This window comes from Eutrigla gurnardus (assembly GCF_963514095.1).
Source record: "Eutrigla gurnardus genome assembly, chromosome: 13".
NCBI classification, from domain to species: Eukaryota; Metazoa; Chordata; class Actinopteri; order Perciformes; family Triglidae; genus Eutrigla; species Eutrigla gurnardus.
The window spans coordinates 24,482,803-24,500,115 of record NC_139936.1 but is presented as its reverse complement, the minus strand read 5'-3'; the positions used below and the strand labels follow the sequence as shown (position 1 = coordinate 24,500,115).

The following is a 17,313-nucleotide window of genomic DNA, read 5'->3' as shown; positions in this document are numbered from 1 at the left end:
TCATTTTGCCTGCGCATTGCTTTAGCTAAATCATTTTGATCGCTGTTACTGCTGACGCTATGTTGGAGATGTCGGGTTTTAGCTTTACTTTTTGCGTGCGTTGTGGGCGGAGCGGCTGAAGTAGAAGGCTCAACAGTAGAGAGAGGAATAGGAGCTGGTGAAACTTTTATCTGCCTTTTAACTGGTCCAGCAGGTATGAATTTAGTAGATGAAGAGGACGTGGACACTGCGCTTCTCGGCGTGTCTAATTGATCTCCAAACACCTGCATCTTTGCCCTTGCGATAGCCAACTTTGTTTTCACAGCCAGTGTCTCTTTTTTAGCTTTTAACTGAGCCTCCTCCAGCTCAAGCGCATGCTTTTCCTTTAACGCCTCTGCCTGCCCCTGCAGAGTTGCTTGCTCTAGCCTAGCCTGGAATTCTATTGCAGTAGCGGCTTTGCTTTTTCTAGAAGTACTGGAAGATCCACTACATGCTTTAGAGCCATTGGATTGTACATTATGAGCTGCTTGTGAGACACTGTCGCCCGGAGTTACATCATCACTTTGGCAGAATGCGGGGTCGAAAGCGTTAACATTCAAATGATACAAATCGGCAGCACCTGGTGCTTCTTCACATTTTATCCGCGCTTCAATCAGACTGATAAACTCTCTGTAGTTTATTAATTTGGGTTCGTACCAGTCTGCGTGATCCGCTTCTCCTTCCTCTTCTTCCAGTAGACTTTGCACAGCAACCTGCAGCTCCATGAACTCCTTCAGCTCTTGTACCACAAGCATGGATTCATCCTTATCAACCAAGCCATTAATTTCGTTCTTCTTTCTTGTCAGGGCGCAGAGTTTCCCTCTCCGTGCTTTAATCGCATGCAAAAGTCTTTGTTCCTTTTCCAACTCATCCTGCTCCGACTCCTGGTCACTCATAATGTTTAAACACAAAGTGGGTTCGGCTTGAAGACTTACGCACCAAACACAGTTTAAGTTCCAGGGTTTTATTCCAAAAATTCCATTTAAACACAAAAGCTCTTAATCATTCCATCTTCCATCTCCAAAGCATTCCATATTGCCTGCGATTTGTGTTTGTGTGTGGTAAAAATCTTTTTTCTTGTCCACCCGCCCCACACTGTTTGCCCAACACTTCACCCAACCCGCACTCAATCATTCAAGCCTCTCAAATACCTGCAGCCGTGCGCAGGTAGGCGTCACCGAGCCCAGGCCCACGGTGATAAAAAAGAAAAAAAACCACAGAATTGGCCATTACACTTGTTATAAGTTCACCCTTGTTTCCAAACCTTACTATTGAGCGCTGATCACCTCTTAACTCTGATCACCTCTTAACTCTGTTTCCCTCCTTCCTTCCCTAATTGATGGCAAGCCATATAGTTGTGAAAGTTGATCTTAGTTGATCATTATGCTCACCCCGTCCCAAACCACTAGAGACACCACTTGCAAAACCTGAGTTAATTTGTTTGTAGATGGTAGCTCATACCGCTCTCCCACTGGAGTACTTGACTAGAACCCTATGAAATCCGTTTTAATTTTTCAAAATTCCTTTTATTTTTCCAGAATTTCGTGCTCTCCGTTTTTATTTTCTAAATTAGATGTTTTCCCATTAAAATTTTCCCAAATCCCGTACTTCCCGTTTTCATTTTTCTTAATCCCGGTTTCTGTTTAATTTTTCTAAATTATTCTTTCCAGTTTAAGTTAAAAAAATATATATATATTTTCCATTTTATTGTTTTTTTTCCTAAATTCCATGCTTTCTGTTTTCCAATTTTCGAACTTCTGTGTTTTCTGTTTAAATGTTTCTAAATTTTGTTTTCCGTTCTCATTTTTCAAAATTCTGTTTTCCATTTTCATTTATAGAAATTCAGTATTTTACAATTTTATAGCATTCTTTCATCAAATAGTGTCTAATCGTGTAGGTGATAAAATAAAGAAATTTCTAGCAGTCCCCTGCCCCTGACTTTCGCTGTCTAAAATCAGCGTACCTGTCAATCCACTCGCTGCTATTTATGTTTCACTTTTCAGACATGCTGGATGAGGTGGTGTTCCCGTTGATTACACAACGTTTAACCCCCCCTTCCCCTTTTTCCCTTTACTTTCAGCTTATGGTAACAAACTCTTATAATGTTCGAGAAAACATTGATTTTCAGATTTTGACAAATTCCACGAAATTCCACGTTTTACAGGTACACTGTAACAAATTGCTGTAATATCTACAGTAACATTTTACAGTATCTTCTTGTTTTGTCATTTTACAATTTTTAACTGTATACCGCAATGCATCATGGGTCAAAACTAATTACAGTAACCTGCTGCATAACTCCGCAGTTACATATTGTAAACTTTACAGCAAGTGTGTTCTGGCATGTAGATTATGTGTATTACAGGTAAATACTGTTGATATTCGGATTTTGGCGGTTAGAACCTCGGAGAGGAGAGGAGCAATGGCGGAACCTGTGTAGTCACCAGAGCAAAGCTAAGAAGTCAGCGGATTGGTGAGTAATATTTGTTTCAGTGACGGTAATTTCCCATAACTTTAGCTAAGACAGATTTAGTATTTAGCACGAGGACAGTCTGCATCGTCTTCACATCCCATTTTTTTCTCCGATAAACAGGCTAACACAAGCTAGTGAAGGTAACATTACAGCTAACGTTGATGTCGGCAGAGAAAGTTGTATTCGGTTAACTTTAAAATTAGTGGTGTAACAGTTTTGGACCGAAAACCTGGGTTAAACACCGCTCCGCTCCTCTCCTCCTCTCCTCTCCTCTCCTCTCCTCTCCTACAGCACATGTCGCATATTAACAAGACTATTTATTTATTTATTTCAGGTAAATTTGGATTTGCTGGAGTGCTTCGTGAACTGTGGTTCTGTGTTTTGAGAGCTGTGCATCCTTCGGACAGTCACCCAGCCGAACTGTCGTCTCGGCTGCTGCCTCTGACTGCTACTGCTCCTGCAGCTGCAGGACAGGTCGTCTGCTAACATAGACAGTCCCGTAAGTTCAAAATAGTAATCCGTTGTTGAAATTCGTGTTGAAATCCGCAGAGTAAAAGCTAATTAGCGAACTAAAGGAGGTGCCATGAGGTTAACATTACATTGTGATATGTTCTACTTTTTTACTTTTACTTGAGTAAAGGAATATAATTTGTAACGTTACTGCAGGTTTTATCAGAGTCTTCTTTACACAAGTATCTGTACTTTGACGTAAGTAGAAAGTGAGAGTACTTTTGCCACCTCTGGACACTGAGCCAGAGGAGCTATCACTAGCAGCTAAGCTAACTAGCAGCTAAGCTAAATAACTAGCGTTAAATTTCATTTAGACAATGTAGACAAATGTTTATTTTTTGTATGAACAGAAGTTCTTGCGAAGTGGTAAGAAAAGTGTAATAGTAATGTGCATGTTCTTTATTGCAGTGCAACAATTTGTAAATAAAATCCAGACATTTTTTTCTGGAAATATTCAAAACATTTCTTTAGCTTTGAAAAACAAGGTTAGAACCAAACCATGAGACGAACTGTAGATAAGGTTAACCGTTACACCCCTTATTAGAGTTCTCAACGGGTCGGCCCAGCCCGACAAACCCGACGGGACCCGAAGTTTCGGGCCGGGTCCGGGCCGAAAAAATACGCAAATGAGCCGGGTCGGCTCATTTTGCAAATATTGTTTGCTGTGAATCATCGCTGTTCACGTTTGGTCAATCTGGCTGCCTGCTTCATGGGGCAGAGTAAGTTTCATTTGAATTCACGTCTGCTGTCTGTCTGATCGTGATAACAAGTGTATGAGGAAAACAATGCAGGCGCGCGGGGGGTCGGGTTCGGGTCGGGTTCGGGCCGACAATTCATGCTGGTGTGTCGGGCTGTGTCGGGTTCGGGTTTAAAAACCCGCGGGCCGGGTCGGGTCGGGCTGTAATTTTCAGGCCCGTTGAGAACTCTACCCCTTATTATAATTGAAATTATCCAACCTTATTGGTAAGAATGGTTGGTAATAATCTACCATGTCTTGTGTTTTGCAACTTGTGCATCATATTGTTACAGAGCTGAAGGAATCCACACACAGTGAGCACCACCACTGAAGCCCACAGTGACCAAACACCATTGAAGGGGATTTTGAGGTAAAAACATTTTGTACAATTTACAGTTTAAACTGTGACAAAGCAACATAAAAAATGCGGATGATGTGTGTGTGAAATATCCACGTTTTAGCAGAAACATCCATATCTGAAACATTGCCTGCTGTCATGGAGACCACTTAGTGTTCTATCAGTCAGCTTTACTGGCCAATCATATCAACACATAAAAGGAATTTAAATGTTGTATTGCAAAGACAAAGACCATATCTAGGACACATTGATGTAACAGTTTATTGTGGATATGCTTATGTGGAAAGCAACAAGATAAAAACATTAACATATAAACCATATGTTTGTTTATGTTTAGGTGATGTGCTCACATCAGAGGAGTGGATGCTGAGCATCGAGGGGCAGGTGGTCTTGCTTCCACACCCCAACTTTTTGGCAGGACTGGCAGCGCTGTTTTCATGCTATTACAACTTCAATCTGGTGTACCAGGAGCAAGCTGCATGCACCCTGGAATTCATCCAAAGGTAACTAGATGCTTGTAGTACTTATTAAGTTTGCTATCATGACTACTGGACAAGACATTATTTTGACTTGCCAGCACTAACAGACAGTGGACTCCTCTTAAACCAGGGACATGCTCAGTGGTGTAGTATACATCAGTTTATGGCTTATACTGTACCCTCCTCTTTTTATATCAGGTAACAGGTTACCACCCATCAGCCAAAAAGCCTTTAAAATCATATCTTCTTTCTTCTAAGTGATCTACCCAGTGGTATACCCACCAACACAGACACCACTACACCACTGGACATGCTGTGTTATAATAGAGTGTATATGGCACTTGTTTCATGGTATGAAACAAATGTTCAACATGTCTAAGTCCAGTTTTGTCCATTTCTGATCTAAATCTTTTAACCATGTATTTCTTTCAGTTACTGGTAATTACTGTTGCATATTGAAATAACTAGAGCTTTTTTTAATCCATCAAATGTAATACAAACCAAATCCCTGTCTCCACCCAGTCACAATAATGTTAAGTTATTAAGTTATTAACGTACAGTCTTGTGGCAAGAAATACAAACTACCCTTTTAACCGTTATGACCCTACATAATGTGGTCATTGCATTGCAGAGCTATTTTCTATTTCAGCTTGCCTAAGTGCCTGTGTAACAGTTGTCTGCGTTGTGTTGTTGATTTGCAAGAAGGACCGACACTCTCGTAGCTTCAGGACCGAACTTTTATTGCCTGGACACTGGACAATGATACGGAAATGACTGGTCAGCTCACGGTCAAGCACAGCACTCGTTCGGCACAGCTTCATGGAGGAAAATTAGCAAGTTAGCTTAGCCTCAAGCTAAGGTCCCTAGTTATAAACATTAAACAAAATAAACCCTCTGTAACACATTTAGTTACATGTAAAACTGTCGCCAGCTTCCTGAACATAATATCATGATAACTGCATTATTACATTACATTGTTTACACAGTTTCAATAGGCTATAACGCTGTGCTTCGTGTAGCAAACCTACCATGGGCTCAATCCTCGCATACTGGCACTGTGTTTACGTCACAGCCCATATTTATGTGCCGAGGAGAGCCCTGCTAACCAGTGAGCGTCCGTGATACATGAATAAAGTTGATGTGATTGGCTGTCACTGTGTAAGTGGAATCAACAGCAAAACTCTGTTACACCTGGACTACAAAAATCAAATGATAATGAAAAATAATAAACAGCATCGTTTTTGTTGCAGATTTGCCCATGGAACGTCAAACAATGGGCTTGTATTGTATGACCTGATTGATTCTGCTGGCTTGTCACAATTTTTCATGAAGTTTTGTTATTTTCTTATTTTAGATGTTTCCTTGGAATCAACCCCAGCAGTGGCACGAAAACAGCAAAGCTGAAGAACACCATCAATCCTCATGTCTCCTCCCTACTGAAGCGGCTGATGGACTATGAATGGCTTTCTGCTTAGGATCCAAAAGATAAGGACTGTTCAACATTGTTTGATGATGTTCCTGTTTAAAAGCAATTTGTTGTTTTAAGAGCTGCAGAACAAACTGTCTTTGTCTGCCAAACACACTCAACCTGAATATTTGCACTCACATAAAAACACACAAATACAACCATGGAGAACCATCAAACTCATCAAATACACAATCTAATGTCACATTATTATCTCATAGCGTGGTGAATGTGCTGGTCACAACTTGTCCACCAGAGCGTTTTGGAGTTGTTGGATTGTGTATTTGATGAGTTTGATGAGAGAAACCAAGAAATTCCATTAGCCTCCATAGCGGTAGCTCTGAGCAGCTCACGTCTCTGCTCCACTGATCTAAAAACAGCTTGTACTGATGAATAAAGGCAGTTAACCTACTGCTATAACTATAGGGATTATGGCAATGGGCCAATGTGACAAAATGTTGAACTATCCCTTTCACTGTTCTTCATGTTACTGTACATGCATCTTTTGCACATCTGTTAAAAAAAAAGTTTTAATAAAAGTATTTTATAGCAGCTCTGACACTGTGTTATTTGTATCATTCACAATCTGCATAATTTGCAAAGCAGCTAATGTAAAAACCAATATTAACTGTAAAAACATTTTACAACAACATATTGTATTATTATTTATTTACAGGTATTTACTGGCAACTTTAGTTGCCAGGTAATTACTGTAATTTATTGGAATACAAGAAAAAGTTGTAAACTAGATTACATTGAATTGCTGTTTTCTAAAAAGAAGAAAACAGTCAGTTGCTGTAATTTATATACAGCAAAAATATGATGGGGACTGTCACAACCTCCAGCCTGGTGATTTCAACCCTGAAGCAGTTCAAGCGAAGGAATGCTCTCCAGCCCAGGTGGACCGGTCCATCTCAAATACTGCTGACCAACAACACTGTCATGAAGTGTGTGACACCCCACATGGATCCACTCTTCACACCAGTGAAGATCAACAGCCCAGCAGGATGCCAACATGGACCAGTGAAGATCAACAGCCCAGCAGGAGACGGTGCTGTTCTGACCAGATGCTAATGAACGACACCAACATGGCTGCTGCTTGTGACCGGATTATCACTTCTGTGGCTCCTTTGCAGTACCAGTATTAGGCAATGGGGACAGAAAGTTGCTTTGGAAGATTTCCTTCTTAATACTGCAGCTATGGAGCCACCAGAAAGAAGCATATCAGGGATAGCTCATCCCTCCTCGAATGCAGTCTCCAGCCTTCGTCAGAAACGGGAAACTGGACCAAATACAATCTCCACACACGACCAAATGATTTCCACAAACACCTATATCAACCTGACTAGGATGGTAGCTTATCACAGCTCAAATTCTACCAATTGTTACGTATGTGGATTCATCCCACATAGCACAAATGAAGGCCTCCCCCTGATGGCTCTGCCCATTTCTGACTGCGACACGTGACATTTACTTCACCTAAATACACACACATCTTACACCCATGAACTGTGCCCAGTTACACCTGAACTGAGACCCTTTACCTTGCAAAACATCCACAAGCAAGTGTCAGGCATGCACTGATGTCCCTGCTGCCATCCCTCTTAGAGTAGTTCCACGACCATTAAAGTGGTGTATTAAAGGTAACGGAGTTGGTCATGACATGGGACATTCGAACTGTGACTCGCTGTTTTATCCAATACCAAGAAGTTCTCCCAGAATATGGACTTCGGACTACAGCCCTTCACCTACAGCTTGTTCGACACTTGACATTAACTTTTCTAGGTTAGCCACAGCGGCTTCTTTTTGTTCCGTCCCAGCTGGAAAAGGGATGTACCGGAAGTGGACATGACAAGAATTTCAAATTGTCACTTCATGCTTTCCTCCATGACCAACAAGGACTTTAATAATTTGGACTTCAACCTCATCCACGCCTCCTGCCTACAGCTTTAGACTATCTTTTAGCATCCCAGGGTGGTTATGCAGTGATTGGTGTTGAATGTTGTACTTATGTGCCAGATTATAACGCTAGCCTTTCTGATGTCATTGCACACGTTAAACACATTGCTGATGAAGTGCACACCAGCAATATTAGTAGCCCTTTTGAATGGTTGGAAACACTCATTGCTCTTTGGGGAACAAATATTGTTCAGTATGTTTTTGTCGGTTTAATCTGTTTTATATTTTTTGTTGTTATTTTTTGCTGTGTCAGAGCAATGTGTAACATTATTACAGCTAAGGTGACTACTAGAATGATGATTCAAAGAACTACCCACGACGTACTTAAAGAATTATTTCCTGATGTTTTCGATGAATTGTGTAGAATTTATGTATTGTAATTTTCTTACTTCACTTGATTACATTTTCTTGTGTATTAACTGTTGTCCTATAGGACAAAATGGGGAATTGTAGAAGAAAATGTGTTACCTTACATTTCTTATTTGTTCCCCATATAATGTTCCTTTCTCTCGGGAACATCAAATGTCCTGCTGAGCTGTTTCTATTGAATTTAACCCTTGCAGTCTTGATGAAAAGACTCTTTGATCTTTCCCTCTTCCTGAACTGTTTGTCTTTCATACATTGATCAAGGCCCGATGAGTGACCCCTGTAGTGACATCGTCTAGCTCTCCCGAGAACGGTCACACCTTGTAGATATCAACAGATGTCTCTTCCTCTGCAGAGAGACATGTGTTGATTCAATGCAAATCCACTCATGACACCTTCCCTTTTGTTCTCTCGAATGTTCTGTATAAATCCAACTCGGCCAGGCCATTCAACAGACTGGATCTTCATAGATACACTGTGAATTTCTTTTCTCCACTGTCAGTGATTAAACCTCATTTGAACCAGCCACTGAATTGGACCTGAAGAGTTTTCTTCCACAACAGGCACCATCATATCTTAAAGAGCTCATTAAACCCTACTGTCCTCCTAGAGCACTACGCTCTCAGAATAAAGGGTTACTTGTAGTTCCTAAAGTCTCCAAAATTAGAACAGGGGCCAGAGCTTTCAGCCATCAAGCTCCTCTTCTGTGGAACCGTCTTCTGGTTCTGGTTCGTGAGGCAGACACTGTTCCCACATTTAAGAGTAGGCTTAAAACATTTCTCTTTGACACTGCTTATAGCTAGGGCTGGCTCAGGTTTGCCCTGAGCCAGCTCTTGGTTAAGCTGCTATAGGCCTAGACTGCTGGGGGATTATAGTGACACACTGAGCCCCTCTCTCTCTCTCTCTCTCTCTCTCTCTCTCGCGCGCTCTCTCTCTGTGTATTTTCCCCCGGAGTCCCTGTGCTCTCTTGCCTAGCAGGTCTCCCTGGACCGTGGTGGAACCTGGTCCGGACTGCACCGATGTTGTGGTCTTGTTTGCCTCTTACTGCCAGTATTTTTAATTAAAGTAATTGACTAAAATCGGCATCTCTACTGTCACTAACTTGACTACTCCCAGGATCACTCCCAGGAGACTGGCTATGCTTTCTGGTCCAGCAGAGTCCACTGAGGTCCTGGCCGATGCAGACTGCTAACTGGCCTGATGCTGGAAACACCACATTGTAGCTCCACCTGCCCGCTGTAGCTCCACCTGCCCGCTGTGTGACTGCTCAACTACTCCTGCTTTCTGGTCTACTGCGACGTGGTTGGGATGGATCCATCTCGGCGTGGCTGTGCCTGCTGCCATGGACTACTACTGTTGATACTATTGCTTCTGTTAATACCACCACTACTGTTAATGCTACTACTACCATACTACCAACACCAAATGCAGTTGGAACCCAAGGGCCTGGGCTGCACGAGATTTCTGCCTAAAAGCCTATTAAGGCAGTTTTTTCTCGCCACTGTCGCTGTAACGCTTGCCCCTGGGTGATGTTGGGAATTTGAAATAGTTTTGACTCTTGAAATTTTGAGAGTATTATCAACACGGTCTCACCCCTTGCCGTCACATACTGCCGTTTGGTCATTTAGCCCTGACGTCCTTAGCCGACGTTGAGGGGGCCCCCTCTTCGTCACTTGGCACCCTAAAGGGTCATCCGATAGATTTGAATGCAAATCCCTCATCTTCGTATTTTGACGAAAAGGGGTTAGCCATCCAGCGTTTTGCCTGCGCTGGAAACATACATTTTCGTGGGGCAGAAACCAATTGCTACCACGTCTTATTTTTAAAAAAGTGTATCTACATTAAAATGATATTTTAAGACTGTACTTTTTCATTAAGATTTATATTTTTGCGCAATTTTGTGCAACGCGTCACTGTGTGCGACGATCCCAGACACCTTTGCCCAGCGCGATTGCACCACGGTAAGTAGAACAGTCAAATAAGCAAGGGAAATTAATAAGCATTTAACACGTCCAAAATGAAGTTATGGCAAAAAAAACATATTGTCGTATTTGTTGATTTCGAACCCCAATGTAAGAGCTGTATTAGAAATACACTGACAAAATGCAACTCTTTGTTGCGTCAAAATGAAATGCAAAGTAGCTAGCCAGGGCCTCTGCTAGCTAGCTAGATTAGCTAACTTGACCGCTTGGTGCTAGTTCATTGATATTGATTTGGACGTGTACTTTTGGCGTTGGCAGATATTTGTGACAAGTTACATATATGTGTAACACGTTTGTACCTCATGTATGCGCCATTGTAAGAGCTGTATTAGAAAGACACTGACATAATACAACTCTTTGTTGCGTCAAAATGAAGGCAAAGTAGCTAGCCAGGGCCTCTGCTAGCTAGCTAGATTAGCTAACTTGACCTCTTGGTGCTAGTTCATTGATATTGATTTGGACGTGTACTTTTCGCATTGGCAGATATTTGTGACAAGTTACATATATGTGTAACATGTTTGTACCTCATTTATGCGCCAGCTAAATGTTGTGTTCAGGGCTCAAAATTAATTTTTTGAACTTTTTTTTCTTGGGCAGTTATTCATATTGTAATATGTAGTTTGGTGATCTATTCTATTTTGATTTGGTTTTCTCTTTATCTGCAGGTTCCTTTATCCCTGTCCAGCATCCTAATTCATTCATAACATAGAGAAAAAGGCACTTTTAAGAGCCACATTTGTCTTGTATCTTGTTACTATCTCTACTGTTGTATTGTGTTCTCTCTCTCTTGCTGTCTTAATCTCTCTCCCTCTCCCCCCTCCCTCTCCCCCTCCCCCTTCCTCCCCCCTGAGCGGTGTCTTTGTTTGTCTGTCTTGTCTTTTGTTTGTCCCTGTGTGTTTATATTGTGTGCCATGTCTGATCCTGAGAGGGACCGTCTCCTGAAGGAGATGAGTGATCTTGTCGATCAGGCTGAACATCAGGCTCACCTCCAAAACCTCCAACAGCTCGTTAGCATGCACCAGGTGGCAGAACCATCCACCAGTCAGCCATCAAACCGCGAGCATGATGTTCGGTGGATTAAGAGGGACAGTGATGGAAACATTATTTATGGCAGGCCCAGATCATCCCGAAAACAAGCAGGTCAGATTTTTTTTACATTCATGTCAATTAAAATGTAGACTTTCATCTCCAGATCTAGTTTTACATCTTGCAATGGTATACAACATGATCACAAGTCATAGGTCTGAATTAGAACATATCTGAGGTTGTTATTGCATACCTGTGCTGTGCCTAGCATCAGGTAAAGTTTGTGTCATTGAGTGTAAAAAGCAACAACTTTTTTGCTACAACAGGTCCCAGTCACAGCCAGAGTCAGCAGACTGGTGTCTCGCATGTCGGGGCTCCAGAAACCAGTGGGGAAGTAACCAGCGACTTTTTCAATATTTTGCATTGTTTTAACAGAGTCCTTCCTTCAAGAGCTTAAACACTCACTGGGTGAGGACATACATGAGGATGAAACACCACCTCAAGCCTCAACAGACTGGTCAACCCGAAAGAGCCTCATATCAGGGTGGTGGGCGAAAGAGAGACCCCGGCTGGTCAACACCATGGTGGCTCGACAACATGCAGCACCTCGAATCTGCCAACATTGTGGAAATGGTCCAGCCGTTATCCATTGTTGTGAATGCCGACCACACCCATTCCTCTGTGGGCAGTGTGATGTCAGGGTCCACCGAGGTCAAGTGTTCCACAACAGGGATTCGATGGCGCAAGCATTTTTTTATGCGTTGCCTCCCACAACTTTTGTTGTGGAGAGGGTTCTAACCCAGTGTGGTAAGTGTGGTAGTTTTTGAAAGTCACATACTCAGACTTGTTAATTCCAGTTATCAACTGGAAAACTAAACACTGTTTTCTGATAGGTCGATGAAGCCATCAAGCACATCTGGTTTAAATATAGTTGCCAGTAAATAAATATGTTATTCTTTACTCCTCATCCATGTGTTTTTTTTTTTTTTCAAGAGCGTCTTGTACCTTTGGAGATGCCAGAGACAATATGCGGTTGTCAACAAGGATTGCCCAGTGTCATTGCAGGACAGTCCATAGTTGTTACAATGAATGGTAAGAAGAACTTTATGGGTGGGGTGGGGGTCACTTCTGTAGAAGTGGCTGCAGAATTTCACCCACAGCTATTTGATGATCACACCCCATATCTACTCCTTTTCACTTTCTGTTACAACCATGCACATATACAAATCATGATTATGTTACATTCATACATGTTACATTGTGGAACACATCCAGAAATTGTCTTTATCATGGCTGAAAATCCAGAGGTGTCAATAGTTTGGGCGTTGATTAGACCTATATGGAGGAAAACAATGAACCTTTGTTTGAATGGGGATAGTTAATTTGGCTGACAAAAGTTTGACTTCCAATAGAGCGCCTTACAAAAGGTTTGTGGAAGTGTCCTCCTGATCCATCCTTATTCAAAGGTTCCCATATCAGTTATCAGAATGACACAGTTTGCATCTGTCAGAATGAACTGTGAGCTTATATTTCCTTCTTTTTCCAGGGAGATATGATCTCAGATTGCCTCAGATTAGATGCGAGGCATGTGAAGCCACTTGGAGTCCTGGAGTGGATGACCTGATCCGAAATGACTACTGGCCTGCCACTTCTCACTATTCAACTGTGTATGCGACAGATGTCCTTTTTTCTTTTGAAGAGCTGAAGATGGCAGCACCAGGGATGTCTAGCCAAGCATTTCTTAGAATGCTGGATCAACGCACTGTTCGCTTTGGCCGTGTAAGTATTTATGGGAATAATTGAGTAACTCAAGAAATAATACTATGAGGGCATGATGATGAAAGTACACATGAACATTTGCACTGTTTAGGAAAAGTTTAGAAAAAATTTAGACCGATTATAAACAACCATACACTCATGTTGTCAGACATGCAGTTTCCACTGAAACATTTCTGAAAAAAACAGGTCATTCTGAAGACCTCAAATTCAACTCCATTGGCTACAGACTTTGATATCTTCTCCCCAATATCATTTCCTGATCCCAGAAGTGTTCCCTTGGATGAATGGGGCTAATATTGCACAGGCTTACTTCTAAACATTATGGAAGCTGTTGTAGCCCTCTTTGCGTATAGATTTAGACTGAATGTCACACAATATCCTGTATGTATAATGTCCCCCAAATACACCAGTGTATAGTGTACGCGTGTTTACATATTATTTATTTCCTATGATATGTATTCTAAGGAGTGGTTACGAAATTAGTACAAACATCCCGAAATGTATCCAAGAGCATTTTACTTCAGTGTAGTATATTCTTTAATTGATCTGTTTACTGTTGTCTTTTGTTCTCTTTCACTGAACTCTTTTGAAACAGAGCGGAAACATCACAGCAGACAGCTTCCGGAAAAGCTTCATGGAGTGGGAGGCTGTTCGATTCGAAGTGGACAAATTATGCAAGAAAGACTACTTTGACTGCCCAGCGTGCAGCACAGACATGCTTGCAGTATCTGTTGATGGAAACCGCAAGCACTACAGATTCAAGAGTGCAGCAATGTACTTACAAAATCCGGTGTGTGTGACGGTTCATTACTTTGAAATAAACGTCTGTGAATTGAAAACCATATGAATATTTAAAGTTAATATGTATATCTTTTATGTAGATCGGAGGAACAAGCCGTCTTTGATGGTGTGTTCATCGCAAATGATGATGACGTCGCAAGATTCGTGGACAATGTCCATACCTCAACCAGTCATGTAAACTTGCACAACTTCACTATTTTACCGATAAAACACCACGTCCCACAGAGGACTTTGTTTGGACAAGTTTGGACTGTAAACCATCTTCCATGATTTAGGTCTCTGGAAGAGGTGTCTGTGGAGGGCAGTGGTCAGTGGCGCGCAAAACATCTAAGAAGTCCTCAGGAAAAACAGACGAGGAGGGCCTGGAACTCGCTGTATGTCGTCATGGTGTTGGTGATTTTTGCCTACCCCCTGTACCTCCAAAGGCAAATGGCCTGTAAGCCAGTGACATTTTTCGCTATGGATGTGGCATGCAAGTACTGGCCATACCTCCGAAGAGTGGCTGAGAAATGCCCTGAGCTTCAGGATCTCCTCACCATGAGGCCATTTCTTTCTGTTTTTCATGCCAAAGCTCACGATTTCAAATGTGAGGTAAGAAAAAATGATTGTCCATGAGATTTTCTTTCCCTGAAAACCTGCATAAGATTGTTGCCACTTAGGTTTTGTTTTTTAAAGGTAAAATGGAGTGGAGCGTATCAGGAGGGGGCTGGTTCGACTCTTGGGGAAGAGGTGGAGCAGTGTAACGCCTTCCTTTCGAGGATTGCTGTTACCACAAAGCACATGTCAAAAGCAGGTAAGGTAAATTTTGATCCTGATGACAATGGTGAGCCACTTTGAGCTCATGCATATATGCTGGCTCTGAAAATATAAAGCTCTGAATATTCAACACAAATTGATGGATTGATTACAATCCATCATCCTATTTTATTAGAAGTGAGGATAATAAGGAGGGGCAGTGTGATCAAAAACATGTACTGTACTGTTGTTGGTTAGGCATACAGTACCATACCATACTCGCCTGCTGTTCCACGTCAGAGTACCATTCACCTACTGTCCTACCATACTAGTGCTCTATGCCATTTGCCTACTGTCCTGCACCACTGTTTAATGCTACTTCACTATCCTGTGCTATTTACCTATTCCCTTTCATGGGACAAAAATCAAATGGCACATGACTGCAGTTTAGTCTGGGCAGTTTCTTCTCCTACTGCTACTGGAAAGAAGGTTGACAATCTCATATGTTTTATTTTTGCAGGACGCATAGACATGCTGACGGTCATGGCCATGCGCTGGAACTAACAAAAGTTTGACAACTTGGCTTCCACCCTTGCCCGCCGATATCGGAAGGTAAAGACACCAGTTTTCCCTTATGCAACACACATAGCAATATTGTACAATAAAGTGGCATATTATCACAAAAATATAGGGAAGACTTGCCCAGATATTCTTCAATGCAATGGAATATACAGATGGTTGCATGTGTAGTGTAAATGCATTTTTCAGTGTCTTAAATGTCCATACCATATATATATATATATATATATATACATAGTCCATGTATATAAGAATATACTGTATATGTAACCAGTTTGTATGTGGTTTTCTTATAGTGAAGGTACTTTACAATCCTTATCAACAATAGTCAAAGTTATAGGCATTTCCCTCATTGTCATTTGTGTTTGAAGGCCACAATAGCCCTGCAATGCTAGTTGCATAACCTGGAGGCCATGAAAACGGAAATGGACATCACAGACAATCAACTGGAGAGCTGGATCATATCAATGAGTGGGCAGAAGGTAGAATATACTGTTTGATATGCTGTGGTTGTATAATAAAGAAATATATTTTGTATCATCATAGACTCAAGCTACTTTTAGTATCTCTATCACTTTGAATTTCTTGTCATGCTTTGAATTTAGCTTATAGCAATTGCACGTAGCCTTGAACATGTGTTTCAGGTGTACTAAACTGACTAAGCTTGGCTGCTATTCCAAAGAGGCTCATTGTAATTGTAGTCAAAGAGCACACACTATGATTGCTGATGACATGTGGAAAAGAATATCCCCATAGGGACAATAAAGAACCTAACTAACTTAAATATACTCAACATTAGCTATAAGTGTAGCCTCTCAGTTACAGAGAAATATGAAAAGATCGTTGAGACTCGCTTGCCACAGAAATACACCAGAAATAATATTTTTTTCATGGAATCTTAATTTCTTCCTCTCAGCAACAACATCCCCAAATGATGCTGATCTTGCCGCTGTAGCCAGCCGAATTGAGGAGCTGGTGGCAAGTGTTAAGAGGAGGTCCCAGCGTCTTTATAAAACGACGGATGCAAAGGACGTGTACGGATCCGCCGAAAGATCAGGGAGGAACATTTTTTTTTAAATTCTGTATTGGAAAAGTACAACACCATGGTTCCTAATGCAGATAACCTGACCTTGGATACCATTCTATCTGACGAGATTGTTTGGCCATGGCAGCTTACCCACGGTGGTATGTACACAATTCCGTTGACTATGTGAAATAGTCACATAGTGGCACAAAATCTGTCATGCCTCGATTGTAACCCCAAAAAGGAACTGACTTATTTTTCATCTATGTATTCCAGACTCTGTAGATCTAAGGACGAAGAGGAAGGCGTTCGACATTGTGATGGCAGTAAGGAGACTTGAGGAGGAGAAGAGGATTCTTATTGCAGAGATGAACAAGCATTGGAAGTCTATTTGCACCTGTGCAGACTCCCTGAAGCAGATGTCATCCCAGCTCTCTAATGTGACATCAGGTCAGTATGTATTTGTGTTATACTTGGCATACGCTACAATATTTCTGAAAGTTTTGAATTAATATAGGCTCAATGTGTTTTAATGTGTAAGGTGAGAAGTGGGGCCTGCTTCAGGATGGGATCCAAGGTCTACAGAGCTTGACGATGAAGAACAAGCAAGCAAGCAACAACGTGGCAAAGCATGCAGTGAACTGTTATGTTCAAGTTCTGACTGAAACAGAAATTAACTTTGAAAGTGATTCTGATGAATACCATACCAGTTGTGACTCTGAGCAAGATTAAACAGTATTGTCATGGCCAGAGTCCTTTTTTTAGCTGTTGTGTGCTGGGGAGGCACCATTAAGAAGAGGGCATTCTTAATTGAATGTGTCTGTTGTTCTATTTATCTTATCATCTTTGTATTCTTTTTGTTAAGCAATTCTATTACGCTCACACTCATGTTTTTTCATATTCATATTTCACAACATGCACAGCTTTGCATTGATTAAATCCCTCCACTGTTTACTTTTGCACTACCACCACAGCAAAACACTCCATAGCTGCCCATACTGTATCACAGGGTCAGTCCATACC

The 17,313-nt window shown here is 41.5% G+C and overlaps 2 long non-coding RNA genes across 2 annotated transcripts; both read left to right on the top strand.

Annotated features, from left to right (window-relative positions):
• Positions 1–3,973: 3,973 nt before the first annotated feature.
• Positions 3,974–6,690, top strand: LOC311023079. The gene is made up of 3 exons (XR_014598176.1): positions 3,974–4,107; positions 4,433–4,598; positions 5,929–6,690. It is a non-coding gene; the product is annotated as an uncharacterized lncRNA (long non-coding RNA).
• Positions 6,691–15,569: 8,879 nt separating this feature from the next.
• LOC311023862 lies at positions 15,570–17,097 on the top strand. Its single transcript, XR_014598244.1, has 4 exons — positions 15,570–15,748; positions 16,183–16,451; positions 16,567–16,740; positions 16,832–17,097. It is a non-coding gene; the product is annotated as an uncharacterized lncRNA (long non-coding RNA).
• The last annotated feature ends 216 nt before the right edge of the window (positions 17,098–17,313 follow it).